At 42.4% G+C, this 15,170-nt stretch overlaps 1 protein-coding gene across 2 annotated transcripts in view; it reads left to right on the top strand.

The window, feature by feature from the left end:
* Nucleotides 1-10,344: 10,344 nt before the first annotated feature.
* TTBK2 (tau tubulin kinase 2) overlaps nucleotides 10,345-15,170 on the top strand; it is a 210,364-nt gene continuing 205,538 nt past the window's right edge. Inside the window, exon 1 of one of the 2 annotated variants that reach the window (XM_073348604.1) lies at nucleotides 10,345-10,890. The gene's annotated coding sequence lies outside the window, so the exon portion shown is untranslated. The remainder of the gene's footprint in view (nucleotides 10,891-15,170) is intronic. The other variant, XM_073348603.1, reaches the window with a different exon arrangement.

Below are 15,170 nucleotides of genomic sequence, written 5' to 3' on the forward strand. Positions count from 1 at the left end.
TCTAACAAGACGGCTGGGGTAGTGGTGGCTGAACCCCCTAAAATGGCATGCAGATCATCATAGAAGCGGCATGTTTGGGGCTCTGACCTGGAGCGGCTGTTCACCTCTCTGGTTTTCTGGTAGGCTTGCCTCAGCTCCTTAAGTTTCACAGGGCACTGCTTCGGGTCCCTGTTATGGCCTCTGTCCTTCATGCCCTGGGAGATTTTGACAAATGTTTTGGCATTTCGAAAACTGGAACGGAGTTCTGATAGCACGGATTCCTCTCCCCATACAGCGATCAGATCCCGTACCTCCCGTTCAGTCCATGCTGGAGCTCTTTTGCGATTCTGGGACTCCATCATGGTCACCTCTGCTGATGAGCTCTGCATGGTCACTTGCAGCTTGCCATGCTGGCCAAACAGGAAATGAGATTCAAAAGTTCGCGGTTCTTTTCCTATCTACCTGGCCAGTGCATCTGAGTTGAGAGCGCTGTCCAGAGCGGTCACAATGGAGCACTCTGGGATAGCTCCCGGAGGCCAATACCGTCTAATTGTGTCCACAGTACCCCAAATTCGACCCGGCAAGGCCGATTTAAGCGCTAATCCATTTGTCAGGGGTGGAGTAAGGAAATCGATTTTAAGAGCCCTTTAAGTCGAAATAAAGGGCTTCATCGTGTGGACGGGTGCAGGTTTACATCGATTTAACGCTGCTAAATTCGACCTAAAGTCCTAGTGTAGACCAGGGCTTAGAGGAGAGTCTATTGATAGAGATTCTCTAGGTTTTAGTCAGGAGGAGGGGATGGAAGAGGATAAAGTATGGGCCAGATCAGACAAGAAACATTCACATAAAGAATCTGACACATCAGAAAAGGGCAGACAAATAGGTAGTGACAAGTTTTTAAAGTGCTTGTACACAAATGCTAGAAGTCTAAATAATAAGATGGGTGAACTAGAGTGCCTCATGTTAAAGAAAGGATATTGATATAATAGGAATCACAGAAACCTGGTGGAGTGAGGACAATCAATGGGACACAATCATTTGGGTACAAAATATATCGGAAGGACAGAACAGGTTGTGTGGGGAGGAGTGGCACTATATGTGAAAGAAAATGTAGAATCAAATGAAATAAAAATCTTAAATGAATCCACATGTTCCATAGAATCTCTATGAATAGTAATTCCATGCTCTAATAAGAATATAACAGTAGGGATCTATTATTGACCAGGACAGTGATAGTGATGATGAAATGCTAAGGGAGATTAGAGAGGCTATCAAAATAAAAAACTCAATAATAGTGGGGGATTTCAATTATCCCCACACTGACTGGGTACATGTCACCTCAGGACAAAATGTAGAGACAAAATTTCTCGATACTTTAAATGACTGCTTCTTGGAGCAGCTGGTACAGGAACCCACAAGGGGAGAGGCAACTCTCGATCTAGTCCTGAGTGGAGTGCAGGATCTGGTCCAAGAGGTAACTATAACAGAACTGCTCGGAAATAATGACCATAATATAACAACATTTAACAGTCCTGTGGTGGGAAGAACACCTCAACAGCCCAACACGGTGGCATTTAATTTCAGAAAGGGGAACTATGCAAAAATGAGGAGGTTAGTTAAACAGAAATTAAAAGGTACAGTGACTGGAGTGAAATCCCTGCAAGCTGCATGGACACTTTTCAGAGACCATAATAGAGGCTCAACTTAAATGTATACCCCAAAATAAAAAACACAGTAAAAAAAAATGAAAAAAGAGCCACCATGGCTTAACCATGTAAAAGAAGCAGTGAGAGATAAAAAGGCATCTTTTAAAAAGTGGAAGTCAAATCCTATTGAGGTAAATAGAAAGGAGCATAAACATTGCCAAATTAAATGTAAAAATGTAATAGGAAAAGCCAAAAACTCAAAAGGTAATAAGAAAATGTTGTTTAAGTACATCAGAAGCAGGAAGACTACTAAACAAACAACCAGTGGGGCCCCTAGCGAATCGAGGTACAAAAGGAGCACTTAAAGATGATAAAGTCATCGCAGAGAAACTAAATGAATTCTTTGCTTCAGTCTTCATGGCTGAGGATGTTAGGGAGATTCCCAAACCTGAACCGTCTTTTTTAGGTGACAAATCTGAGGAATTGTCACAGATTGAAGTATCACTGGAGGAGGTTTTGGAATTAATTGAGCAACTTAACAGTAACAAGTCACCGGGACCAGATGGCACTCACCCAAGAGTTCTGAAAGAACTCAAATGTGAAATTGCGGAACTATTAACTATGGTTTGTAACCTGTCCTTTAAATCAGCTACTGTACCCATGACTGGAAGATAGCTAATGTAACGCCAATATTTAAGAAGGGCTCTAGAGGTGATTGTGGCAATTACAGACCGGTAAGTCTAACATCAGTTCCAGGTAAATTAGTTGAAACAATAGTAAAGAATAAAATTGTCAGACACATAGAAAAGCATAAATTGTTGTGCAAAAGTCAACATGGTTTCTGTAAAGGGAGATCATGTCTTACTAATCTATTAGAGTTCTTTGAGAGGGTCAACAAACATGTGGACAAGGGGGATCCAGTGGACGTAGTGTACTTAGATTTCCAGAAAGCCTTTGACAAGGTCCCTCACAAAAGGCTCTTACGTAAATTAAGTCATCATGGGATAAGAGGGAAGATCCTTTCATGGATTGAGAACTGGTTAAAAGACAGGGAACAAAGGGTAGGAATAAATGGTAAATTTTCAGAATGGAGAGGGGTAACTAGTGGTCTTCTCCAAGGGTCAGTCCTAGGACCAATCCTATTCAACCTATTCATAAATGATCCGGAGAAAGGGGTGAACAGTGAGGTGGCAAAGTTTGCGGACGATACTAAAGTGCTCAAGACAGTTAAGACCAAAGCAGATCGTGAGGAACTTTAAAAAGATCTCACAAAACTAAGTGATTGGGCAACAAAATGGCAAATGAAATTTAATGTGGATAAATGTAAAGTAATGCACATTGGAAAAAAATAACCCCAATTATACATACAATATGATGGGGGCTAACTTAGCTACAACTAATCAGGAGAAAGATCTTGGAGTCATCATGGATCGTTCTCTGAAGACGTCTATGCAGTGTGCAGTGGCAGTAAAAAAAGCAAACGGGATGTTAGGACTCATTAAAAAAGGGATAGAGAATAAGACGGAGAATATCTTATTGCCCTTATATAAATCCATGGTACATCCACATCTTGAATACTGCATACAGATGTGGTCCCCTCATCTCAAGAAAGATATACTGGCATTAGAAAAGGTTCAGAAAAGGGCAACTAAAATGATTAGGGGTTTGGAACGGATTCCATATGAGGAGAGATTAGAGACTAGGACTTTTCAGCTTGGAAAAGAGGAGACTAAGGGGGGATATGATAGAGGTATATAAAATCATGAGTGGTGTGGAGAAAGTGAATAAGGAAAAGTTATTTACTTGTTCCCATAATAGAAGAACTAGGGGCCACCAAATGAAATTAATGGGTAGCAGGTTTAAAACAAATAAAAGGAAGTTCTTCTTCACTCAGCGCACAGTCAACCTGTGGAACTCTTTGCCTGAGGAGGTTGTGAAGGCTAGGACTATAACAGGGTTTAAAAGAGACCTGGATAAATTCATGGAGGTTAAGTCCATTAATGGCTGTTAGTCAGGATGGATAAAGAATGGTGTCCCTAGCCTCTGTTTGTCAGAGGTGGAGATGGATGGCAGGAGAGAGATCACTAGGTCATTACCTGTTAGGTTCACTCCCTCTGGGGCACCTGGTATTGGCCACTATCGGTAGACAGGATACTGGGCTGGATGGACCTTTGGTCTGATTCAGTATGGCCGTTCTTATGTTCCTGTCCTGTAAAACGGGATTACTGCTACTTATATTTATAAAGCTTTTGGGGATCCTTGGATTGGAGACTTGTTATTAAATAAAATAAGTAATTTACAATTGAAGTGTAAGGACCTATTTGCAACGTTGTGCTTATTTCTCACAGTTGCACAAACTAGTAAATTATATTGCCTTCTCACACACTAGCCCTGCTAAACTTTTTATTCCTTCCGTTACTTATAACTTTGAATAGTAACATATGTTACAATGACGTTTTGACAGATGAACCTTTGGGCATTTGCTATAATTAATGGCATTTATCCTCTTGACTCTCCATCTGAAGCTCTGATCCTCAGCACTTGACTTCCCTCTCCTTTCAATTTGTAGCCAAGTGAGCTCTTGAATATAGCATTAAGACATGACAAGGCATGTTTTATTAGTCTGCTTCATGCCTTTGGCCACCAGAGACATTTATTAATCTTCAACACATATACAGATTTTCCATCTTCAAAGTGTTTTGCAAACGTTAACTAATAAAACATTCCCAGTTGTGCCGCAAGGTTGCTATTATAGGACTACCACATCTTAGAACATTTAATAAAAAAAAAAAGTAAATAGAATCTCTTGTTTTTGAGTACACCTTTCCTAACAAAGAGGGAAATAAGGAAAAATAGCAGAGGTGGTGGTGGTGGTGGTGGGACTTGTTTGTTTTTGGCACTCAGTTTGCAAGTAAAAAGATGCTTTGTTTTGTTGCCAGCCCTGCCAGCTCCATTTTAGATTTGAAAGTCAAGCTAGATTCTCTCATTCCTAAGCATTATAGCAGGGAATAAAGATTAAGCAGATCAAATGTCCTCTGTTAAATCTGTGTAACTTGATTGTCTTCAGATTATACTCTTGGTGACCCCTGCACAATCTCAATACTGCCAATAGGTAATTGATTTGGTACTTAGTAATCAATTCTGTTGATCATGCACAAACAGGAACAGACTCCAGCTCTTTCTCTCTTAGCTGTGTTTATTGGCTTTGTAGGCCTAACAGGAGTAAGGAGCAGTTAAAAATTAATTTTGTCACTAAAGTTAGCAGATGTGATAGAAGGAGCTGATCTACTGAGTAAGAGGGTGTCTTTTTCAGAGAAGTGCACTTTACATTTTTGGACTTCTTTGTAAAATAGTTGTATTCCAGTCAGTACCTGAACATTTCTCTACATGTATTCCCCACTTGGGTCTCACCTTGAATTTGAAGAGCATTCCCTCCAAATGTCTTAAAGTCCATTAATTTAATTCCTTTCTATATTGCTATATCTAGATGTCATGCTGGTTTCTGATCTCTATCACTTTTGGCTGGAATTAGGATAGGAGTAATGACATGCTAGCAGAATACAAAGAAATATCTAAAGGGCTCAAAGGCAGGATTTCCTTGTGAGATGTTGCGGTATGTTTAAATCCTTTTAGATTATGTAGCAAGGATCGTTCTCTAAATGATAGTCTACTGATCTATCAACATCCATATGTTGGTAGCTCACAATTAAGTTTGTGGCCTACATATTTCTCTCGGGGAACAATGTGGGATACCAGTGTTAAGATCACCAGTATTGTTTCTGTTCATCATGTGTTTGCCTCTCCCCCTATCTTTCTTACTAGGGTTTGGCTCTTTTATCCAATCCTCCTTCATAATGAGTTTTATCTTTGCAGGTGGCTCTATCTGTAAAGTGCTTCTCTGCCTGAGCGCAATTTTGTTGTGGTGGTGGCTGCTAGTGGTTATTATGGAGAGAAAGTATGTCAGGAAGTCAAGCTACATTTGCTGAGCAAGTAACCCCACAAAGGCCTGCTCCTTGCGTTCATCATAGTAAACTACAGATGCTGAACCTAACAAAAACCCATGGCTTGAAATCAGTCCAAAAAGTTGGAAGTCCTGAGCTGATGACCACAGACACCCTGTCTAGACAGGTAAAAAGATGCTTTTTTTCAATGGCGCAAGCTTAACTTGATTGAAATTCCACTTAACACCGAGGTAGGCACATTTCAGTGCCTTTAGCTTGATTTTAGTGTGTCAACCTGTGGAGAGACTGCACCCACCTCTTGCCTCTTTACTGGCCGTGAAATGGAAACTCATTAGGCAGGAAGTTCTGAAGTAGGAGCTGATATGTGGGAAGGGAGTTTGTGGGGTTCCAAGCCTTCCTGATTGTAGATGGAGCTACACGGGCACCTGATGGAAGAAGAATGATCCAAGCTTCTATCTATCCTCTGTTTGCAGTACATTCCCCCTCTCTGCCAATGTGGCACAGAGAAAAAAGAGGGAGAGCATATCACATCCATCCACTAGTGCAATTCTAGGGGAAATGTAATGGCTCTACAAATTCTCTCTCACTTCTTGGAGCTTTCTAGCGAGGTTTGTGGGAGGGCAGGATGGTTGGGAGCACAAAAGTTGTTCTCTTAACTCTTTCATGTTCTGTATATGAGTACATACACACTTATTCTCTTAAATCTGGCTGGCTGTGGGTATGCTTCGGGACACGGACTCCTTTCAGATATGTTATTGCCTTGTCTCAGTTCTCTTCCCTAGGCCATATCCCACCACACAAGATAATGCAATGACACATCACAGGACATCAACACCCACAGTGACATACAACCATCAACACAGGTGAGCTCCACCTCCTCCTATTTTAATAGTCTTCATCCACTGGGTGATGTATTATGAAACCCCCAACAATTGTGATAGTTCCCCTCTCTGTTGGAAAACTAGGCCACATTCTCTCCTGGCTTAATCTCATTGACTTTTGAGGAGTTACACCAGCAAAGAATTGGGCCATTGTCTGTCCTTCTTCCCCAGGTGAAATTCTCCCCACCCAGCTTTAGGCCTTCGCTGAGAAAGAAGTGCAATTTGCCAAGCAGAGTGAACTTGGTTACTTTATACAAAAACATGACATTCTGGGAATAATTTAGAATTAAAAATGTAAACAAAACAATGCAGTGTTTTGGAACAACAAAAGTGATATGATGGTTATAGGAAGAAAAGAGACATTCCTAAACAGTTTACAAGCATAGGAGAGTAAATTACAAATGTGCACAGTAAAATCCACTATAGTTTGCATAAATGTTAATAGCAGTAATAGACTGAGACCCACAATACATCCGAAATTAGAATCTAGAAAGACAACTAGTATTTTTGACAGTTTCTTGCACAAATTAACAAATTGACAAGTTTCTATCTTGTTTTTCCCATTTCATAATCTCTGTGAATGTAAAATCAGTAGGTAGTAAAAGAAAGTTCAAATATGAATGAATAGCAGTAGTGGAAACTGGATCACCTTTTCTTTGCATGGACTAGTACTAGTTAAGGTTAGGTAAAGTGAGTTGATGAATTCACAGCCAAGTTAGCGTTAGCTAGAGTTCTCAAGCCACTGGTTAGCAAATTATCTGTGCTACTGACTCTGTCACTGCAGCTTAAGATCCCCCTTTTCCAGCTCCTTCAGAACCTTCTCCTAAGGTCTGGCTGCACTTTTCCCCACATCTTCTGATCTATGTACACCCTGTCCGTGGCTCCATAAAGTTGTGAGACCTCCTCATCAACCTCCTCCTGGCGCTGACCAAAATGGCCATCTAAAATACCAGGAGGAGGATGCTGGACAAGGGGGTGTTCTGCGACTCTGTTCCTCTCTGGGCTCATGTATCTGGGCAGAGTTCCTCTGGGCCACATCTGCTGGCTCCCTGGACTCCTTTTGAGGTGGGTGCTGTCCAAGGTTCTTTGCTCGGTGTCCCTTTCCTGATTCCTGATTTTTGTACCTGTGACACTCACATCATTGTTATTCATTAGTTGTCCCCTGTAATTATTTGAACTCTGGGTCCAGTAGCTTCTCCCTTCAGTCTGGGGGAGGGGCCTTCAGACACAGATTTCAATAGGTGCAGCTTAAGATCTGTTTAAACAACTCATCATTTCTGGCAGATAGATATAGAAGTGGAACTAACCTCAATTATCTTTGATTTTATTAATTTAAAAGGCTGCATGACAAACTTGCATATGCAGCATATAATAACTAGACTAGGGCAGTAATGCACATTGCTGTGACTAAACAACAGACTATGGCTATGTTTTCACTGGAAAAAGAGGTAAGTTTTTACATCAAGATAACTAAATCGAGTTACACTCTGCTATTCTAATCCTGGGCCTGCTACTTTCATAGCTTGGGCATCTCTTGAGCAATCCATTTATTGATTTCAGTGTCGATTTTTCTGGAGGACCAGTAGACCAACATACTCGCTCTTCTGTTTTAAACTTTAGAAAAATTTCAACCTTAAATTTCAAAACAGGTCCTTTTATCTTCCTTCTCTTTAAGGGAAGTAGGAGACCTAGGTTCTACTTTCAAGTCTCCTGCAGTCTGAAACACTGCTCAAGTCCCTTAAACCATCCAGTTTTCCCACCTGTACAATGGGGATCATACTGACCTAGCATTCAGGACGGTTGTGAGGCTAAATTAATGTATGTAAAGTGTTTTGAAATCCTTCCTATAGACCAGTGTGAAGTATTATTGTTAAGGACACAACTTATTTGACCACACAATTGCCAATTGTTGTATGAAGTAGTGAGTACTATCAGTTTCTGTGCTTCAGTAATGCCATGTAAATATAAATAAAAACACAAATGTGTAGAGAATTAAATGTACAAAAATTAAATATAAAAATAAATACACGCCCTACTCCAAGCAGAACTCTTTACTCTGCTATTATTGATTTTATCTGGAAGGTGCACAGGTACTGTAGTGATGGATGGCATTATAAAACCCTGAGATAGAAAGGTTAGAATCTCTAATTTGAGTAGCATATGTACACAATATAGTACAGATATGAATAATATGCATGGGGAAATAAGTGGGATTGATCCTGAAAATGAATGGAAGTAATTTTGCAAAGGCTACTACCTATATTTTTGGGAGGAATTTGGAGAGAAAGTGGTGGTTTGACACATGAGATGAGGAAGAAGCAGGTTACTCCGGCCTCCCTATACAGAGGGAGGGCACAATCTAAAGGGGAGGATACGTGACCCTTCCCCCCATGTGTCTCCTCTGACCACCACCACTACCCCATAGCGCCCACCTAGGGGCCGCCATCCTCTCTCTGCCCCACCAGAGTTACCTGTGGGGCTGTGTAGGGGGTGGGGTCTGTTCTTCCACTATGCTCCCTCCCTGCACATGTTCAGCTCCTGTCCCTGGCAGCCAAGCTTCAGTGGGAGCGGAACTGAGTCACTTCTCAAATGACTGAAGCTGGTTGCGCTGGGTCACTGCTCTGTGCAGTGTGGCGACTGCCTGCAAGAGCCAGGCTGGGAAGGTGGTGGCATCAGGAGCGGGCCACCCTTTCTGCTCTCTGCCCAGCCCTGGCTGCTGGGCACAGGAGCTGAGCAAGCCAGAAACGTGGGGGGAAAATGCCGGCTTGCTTGGTCTTGTCCCCGACTCAGTTGCCTCCTAGCCAGGCTCTCTGAAGCAGCTGCTGCGCTGCACAGAGCAGTGACCCAGAGCAGCCTGCGCGAAAAGGGCTGCTCCTGCCCTGTTCACTCTGCAGCTGGGCTTGCCTTCCCCGGAGAGCGGCATAGGGAGCTTGGGGGCAGACCCAGCAGAGGGACAGAGCCCTTCCCTGCCCCCCACTAAGCAGCAATCAGTAGGGGCACTTGACCCTGTATGTCCCTCCGTGCCTCACCTATGGAATGTTCTACGATAAGGTTAAGGGCTCATCGGTGCTGGAGAGATGGAGCCGCCTTTGAGGCTAGGCCAAAAATACAGAAAGAACTCCCCTAGGAGCCAAGAACCGTCACAAACCTCACCACAACGTTCAAGGTGCACTCTTGAGCCTTCCTTTACTATAAACACAGAGCAGCGTGTACCTAGATAAAACACCCCCCCACACACACACACGCCTCCCGGCAGACGCAGGTGGAGATGGAGAACAGACTAACTACATGTAACAGCTGAAAGTCATGTCTCTTAGAGCCTGGCTTCACTGCAGCGTTAGGGCGAAGCATCATTCGACAGTTGCACCTAACCGCCCTCCTGTGCGTCCACACGCACCTCTAGCAGACGTTAAGCGATGTTTTACACTCAGCTCGCCGGCTGCTCAGGGAGTGCAGGCTGGAGCTGGATGCTGCTGAGGGTGGAGCTAGCAATGCAGTGGGGACGCAGCGACTCCCCTGCTGCTCTCACGCGACCGAGGGGAACCAGAGCCCGGGCTGCAGAGGCGAGATGCGCCAATGCACCCACGGGAAGGCGCTTGCACGCTGCGGTGATAAGCGCGGTATGTGACCCTGCACGGAACAGAGAGCACTTCACTCCGCCTGGGTAAGTCACAGGAAATCAGGATTCCCGGCTCCTAACCCTGGGTTTTAACTAGCATCTCCCGCCTCCTTCAACAGCTCAGGAGAAGAAACGCCTCCCAGCCACGCGTCTCCCCTGCAGCGGCAGCCGGAAAACTACACTACCCAGAATGCATTTTTGCCGTGCGCATGCGTGCAGATCATTGTGACTCTGTTAACTGGTTACCGCTGCTCTCAAGCAAACCTGAAGACAGCGGTATTTCCAAGGTACGCCCTCCTTTCATCAGCATGATAATCCTGTCAGCCAATCGGCGGGCGAGAAGCTCGGCAGCCGTCAAATCAACGCCCGGCGTGACTGCAGCTGGGCGGTGCTCTCAGCGACGACAGGCTAGTTGGCGCTCGGAGAGAGGGGGGAGTTTATTGCGACGGTAGCGAGAGCAGTCGGGTCCGGCGGCGGCGGCTGCAGCAGGCATGGGAGAGGCGGAAGAGAAGAGGTTAACCCTGCTGGGGCGGGACACGGGCCCCGCAGCACCCCACTAGCACTCCTTGCCTCGCGGCACTGGTCACCCCTCCCGGCGGTCCCCCTCCCGGCACGGCAGTCGCCATAGAGACCGCACGCGATGGGCAGCGGGCTGAGCCGGGGCCCGCGGCGCTAGCCCTGACTGCAGCTGAGGGGCGTGAGGGGCGCTCTCGCCGCAGGCGTTAACCCTGCCCCCGCCGGCCGACTCGCCCCGTCGGGGAGGAGCCGCCGCAGCCGCCGCCGCCGGCTGGGCCACGTTCCAGGTGAGAGCCACCCGCGAGGCTCAGACGGTCTAGAGCTGCCCGCCGCTGGGCCCCGCCGCCTCACTGTGGTGGTGGTGGGGTTATTTATGGCTGGTTCTTTGTCTCCACGCAGGGCACTGCGGGGCGGGCGGGATGCCTGGGGAGCTGGAAATATCCCGGCATCATTCGCCGGCGCATCCCTAGGCTGCTGGCGACTGGGACCATTCGGGACGGGTCGCGCCGGAGCTAGGGGGGCAGTGTAATTTCTGCGTGTGCCCGCCAACGGGTAATAGCCAGTGACATAGGGGTGATGAGCGCTACGGGGCAGGGGAGGAACCTTCCGGGCTACAGCAAGATAAGATCCCGTTGCTAGATCATTTCCCGACTGCTTGCAGACTGACTACGAGTGACGGAAGGGTTTTTGCGGCATAAAAGCACTTTGGGTCGTTAGGATGAGAGGTGCTGTTATATACTGTAAAACGATTATTTACAGTATATATACAGTATATAACATAACAAATCTTAGTTATGGTGTAATGCTGATGGCATAAAAGGTGCACAGAAGCTTTGGAATGTTACAGGGCACTCTCTGAAAGATATTGCTATTACAGCACACTAGCACAGATTGTGTAGATTGGACAGGGAAGAATAGTTGCCCCTGTATTTGATATAAGGTCACCAGGTATGCTGGAATCCAGCAGCGTTACTCTCCACCTTGGCCTTTCTACTCTGAAGTTAAATTTATAGGCACATGATTATGCTCTTTACTTTCTCTTACTAGAGGAGGATACACATTATTAGCAGATACTTGTTACTTGATGTTGAAACAGCCAAGTTTATAATAGATTTTGTCTGTTTCCTTTTCTTGTACAAATATGCTATGGGTGTGTGTGTGTGTTTGTATACATATATTATATACATGTGTGGGCAAGGATGGCTGGAGAATCTGTCCGGTGTCTGTCATATTAAGCATTGGAGACATTAACAGCAGTTGCATCAATATATGAATACAAATATGAGATATGCCTCAGTAGGCCATAGTTGTAATAAACAAACAAAAATCTAATATGGGAGGGGCCTTTTAAAAATACTATTTTATCCACCACCGGTAGTATTTAATGATATAAGAAAATATATTATTTCTGAAAGTATAGATGAGGGTTGAAAGCTGTGTTACAGCATCCTTGCACTTCTGTTCTCACAAGAGAGCAAAAGCAGTGGGAGGACAAAGATTGGTATGGAATTACTAACCTTGAGGGTATATACTGTGGCAATAGGAAACACTCTTCAGTGTAGACAGGGATGGATTTAAAAATTCTGATCAACTATTGTATGTCAATTGGAAGAACAAAAGAAGTGGCATGTTTATAGCTTAACCTCTTCTATACAACGCATGGTATTTATGGTGAAGGTATTTATGTGAAATGTGTGAAACAGATTATAGTGAAGACATTTCTTATGCAGACAATGTACATGGACAAACATTATTTTAAATTAACAAGCTGCTTTTATTTTAATGAGAGAAATTTATTAAGTGCCTTGATAAATTTGTTGCTACATATATTTTTTAATATTAAGAAATGAGGTCCTGTAAAAACCTCAGAATGAGTGGAGATGCTGAAGTTGAGCAGTGAAGTTGCAGTATCAGAATAATTTAAAGACAGTAAGATATATTAATTATGGGGGGGGTACGTGCAAAGAACATTGTATTGATTATTTTTTAGTTTAATACCTCTTAAATATAGTTAGCATTGAAATGAATGAATGAATTCTATGTTGCAGATTTTCCAAAAGCTTAGTTTTTTTTTTTTTTTTTTTTTTTTAATAAATCTTCTGTAGGCAATGCTGTGTCTTTGTTGTGGTGTATCTAGGTGTGTGTTAATTCATTTTTGCTACAGTACTTGAGACAACAAGAGGTTAAAGGTGATATGATCCTGCAAATTTTTTTGTGTCTGCAGTAGCATTGACTCTCAACAGTGAAATGTGGGACAAATATATTCAATATTCTATGTAGCTCAGTACAGAATCTTTTCATATCTTGATAATGACTTCTCAGGATTATACAGTGAAATGCCCTAGTAATGTATTTGAGTAAGCAAAGTACTAAGTCTTAAAGTTAGCGTTTTATTCTAGAGGTAGTCTTGTTAACATCTGTTCAATTTGTAAAGGATGAGCGAAGTGATTTGTAATGTGTATAAAAGAGTGACTATGTACTTATTGCTAATGCTTTTTATTTGGCTTTCACAAAGTTATTTTTGGCACAGTGTATCTAAATACTGTGTATATGATGGAAATGTGTTATTAGCTTTCTTCAGAAAACATTTCCATTTTTATTTTGATCTGCTTCAGATCTGCTACTGTGTACTTGGTAGCCACTGTGTCTTTAACCTCTTTGTGGTATTTTGGAAGCAATAGGGGGTTAGGCAGAGAAATTCAGACAGATGGAAAATGTGTGAGAATGGAAGCCCATGAGACATTAATCAGGTCTGATGGAGTCATATAGTATTGCATGTTACATTTTCTGTTAAATTGTAACACTGCAGTTTTCAGGCCACAGAGGGCTATATGTATACTAAAATAAAAGTTGGAATGTTTTTTCTAAAAGGAAAAGAGTTTTCCTTATCCATAACCATATTTTAACTTTTGTAGCAAAAAAAGTGTAGAGAGCCCTGATACAGCCAATTATTTTTGTATATACAATATTAAACATCCATTTGGAATGTATAAAGTACAATACAAGATAAAATGAATATTGTTGATTGCATCTCCTGTTAAACTAAGACTTGATCCTACTGTAAGAATATACTGACAATTCTAAAGCTGGTCTTCTATACAGTTTCTGTGTATTTCCATTTTCTGGATCATTATCACCTTCTCTTGCTCTCTTAAACCACTATTCAGAACTGTGTAGAATCTGGCTAAAGGGGCAGAGAGACAGCTGCAGATTCAATTTAAGACAATACTATTATTTGCAATCTCAGAGGGATGCCTGGTATATGAACCAGCCAGCCACTATTCCTCCTCCCCTTCCCAACTCTTGAGAAACACCCTCTCCTGCAGTGACAGAGAAACCAGCCCCTTCTATTTGCTGTCACAAATAAACCAGAAACCTAACAGACCATTAAAATTTATCATGTTTAATAGATAATTTACTAATCATACAAGAGTTAGTTTTCAGAATCCGTTTATTACAAATTGCACACTAAAAGATCCAAGAACTGTAGATTATGCTTTGGTTAAAAATGGCTTGCCATCAACCAGACAATGTATTGATTTCTTCTTGGCATTAGTGGTGAAAGAGATTTGTTCATCAGATTAATTCCTATGTTAATATTCTACCCAGTTAAGAGGTAAATATATATATTTCATTTTAAAGATCTGACTTATCTTTCATAATTTTTTTATCTATTGCATTTCACTCAGTTTAGAGATTGAAACTAGACAGGATAATTTAAATTCTTATGTGCCAGTCCTGTTCTTTATTGGTTGGACTGAAATGTTGTTCTGCAGCATACAAACAAAAGTTTTCACTGAAAATCTTGAACACCACATAATGTTAATAGTATTTTTTTAAACAAAATTTAGGCCTAAACATTTTTTACACCATTCTTGTGATGCCCCTACATATTCCTTCTCTCAAAACATCACCCAACCTTTTACTTGGTCTAAGTTTATAATCAAACCCTTCAGGATGCGTTTGTTTGTTTTTTAAATTGCCAGAATTCTCCGACTTTTGATAAATGTATACACTGTCTACTTGACAGCTTCTTCCACCCCGTTTATTAAAAAAATTGTGGTATGTGCTGAACCCTATTACACTTTTCATCCTGAGCTAGGTATGGAGTGTGGTATGCTCATAAGAGAACACAATACATACTGTTATAACTGAGCTGGATGAAACCTTGTTATGGGCTGAGTTAAAAAACCTTAGTGAGGTTGAAGGATTTGAATGCACACATCAGTTAGCATAACTGTAGGGAGAAGTTAATAACAAACCCCCAACTAAAAAGGAGTTTTAGGCTGGGTGGATCGAGGGGTTTTTGCTTGAGTATTGTTTTGGGGTAAAGTGTGTGGGAGAGGAAAGGTTTAAGAGGTTTGGGACTGTAAGCTAAGAAACTGTTCTTGTGTTCCTCCTGCATTTGGAGAAGTAAGACTTTGCACATTACTTGTAAATAAACAAGATTGCATCAAAGAAAATATGGGACTCTATTTTCAGTTTCTGCCCCCAGTTCGAACATTCCCGTGGCCTCAAACTTTGATGAGCTGTTCCAGTTCAAAAGGGACAACACTACTAATAATAT

Source organism: Lepidochelys kempii, chromosome 6, assembly GCF_965140265.1.
Source record: "Lepidochelys kempii isolate rLepKem1 chromosome 6, rLepKem1.hap2, whole genome shotgun sequence".
In the NCBI taxonomy this organism is placed as follows: Eukaryota; Metazoa; Chordata; order Testudines; family Cheloniidae; genus Lepidochelys; species Lepidochelys kempii.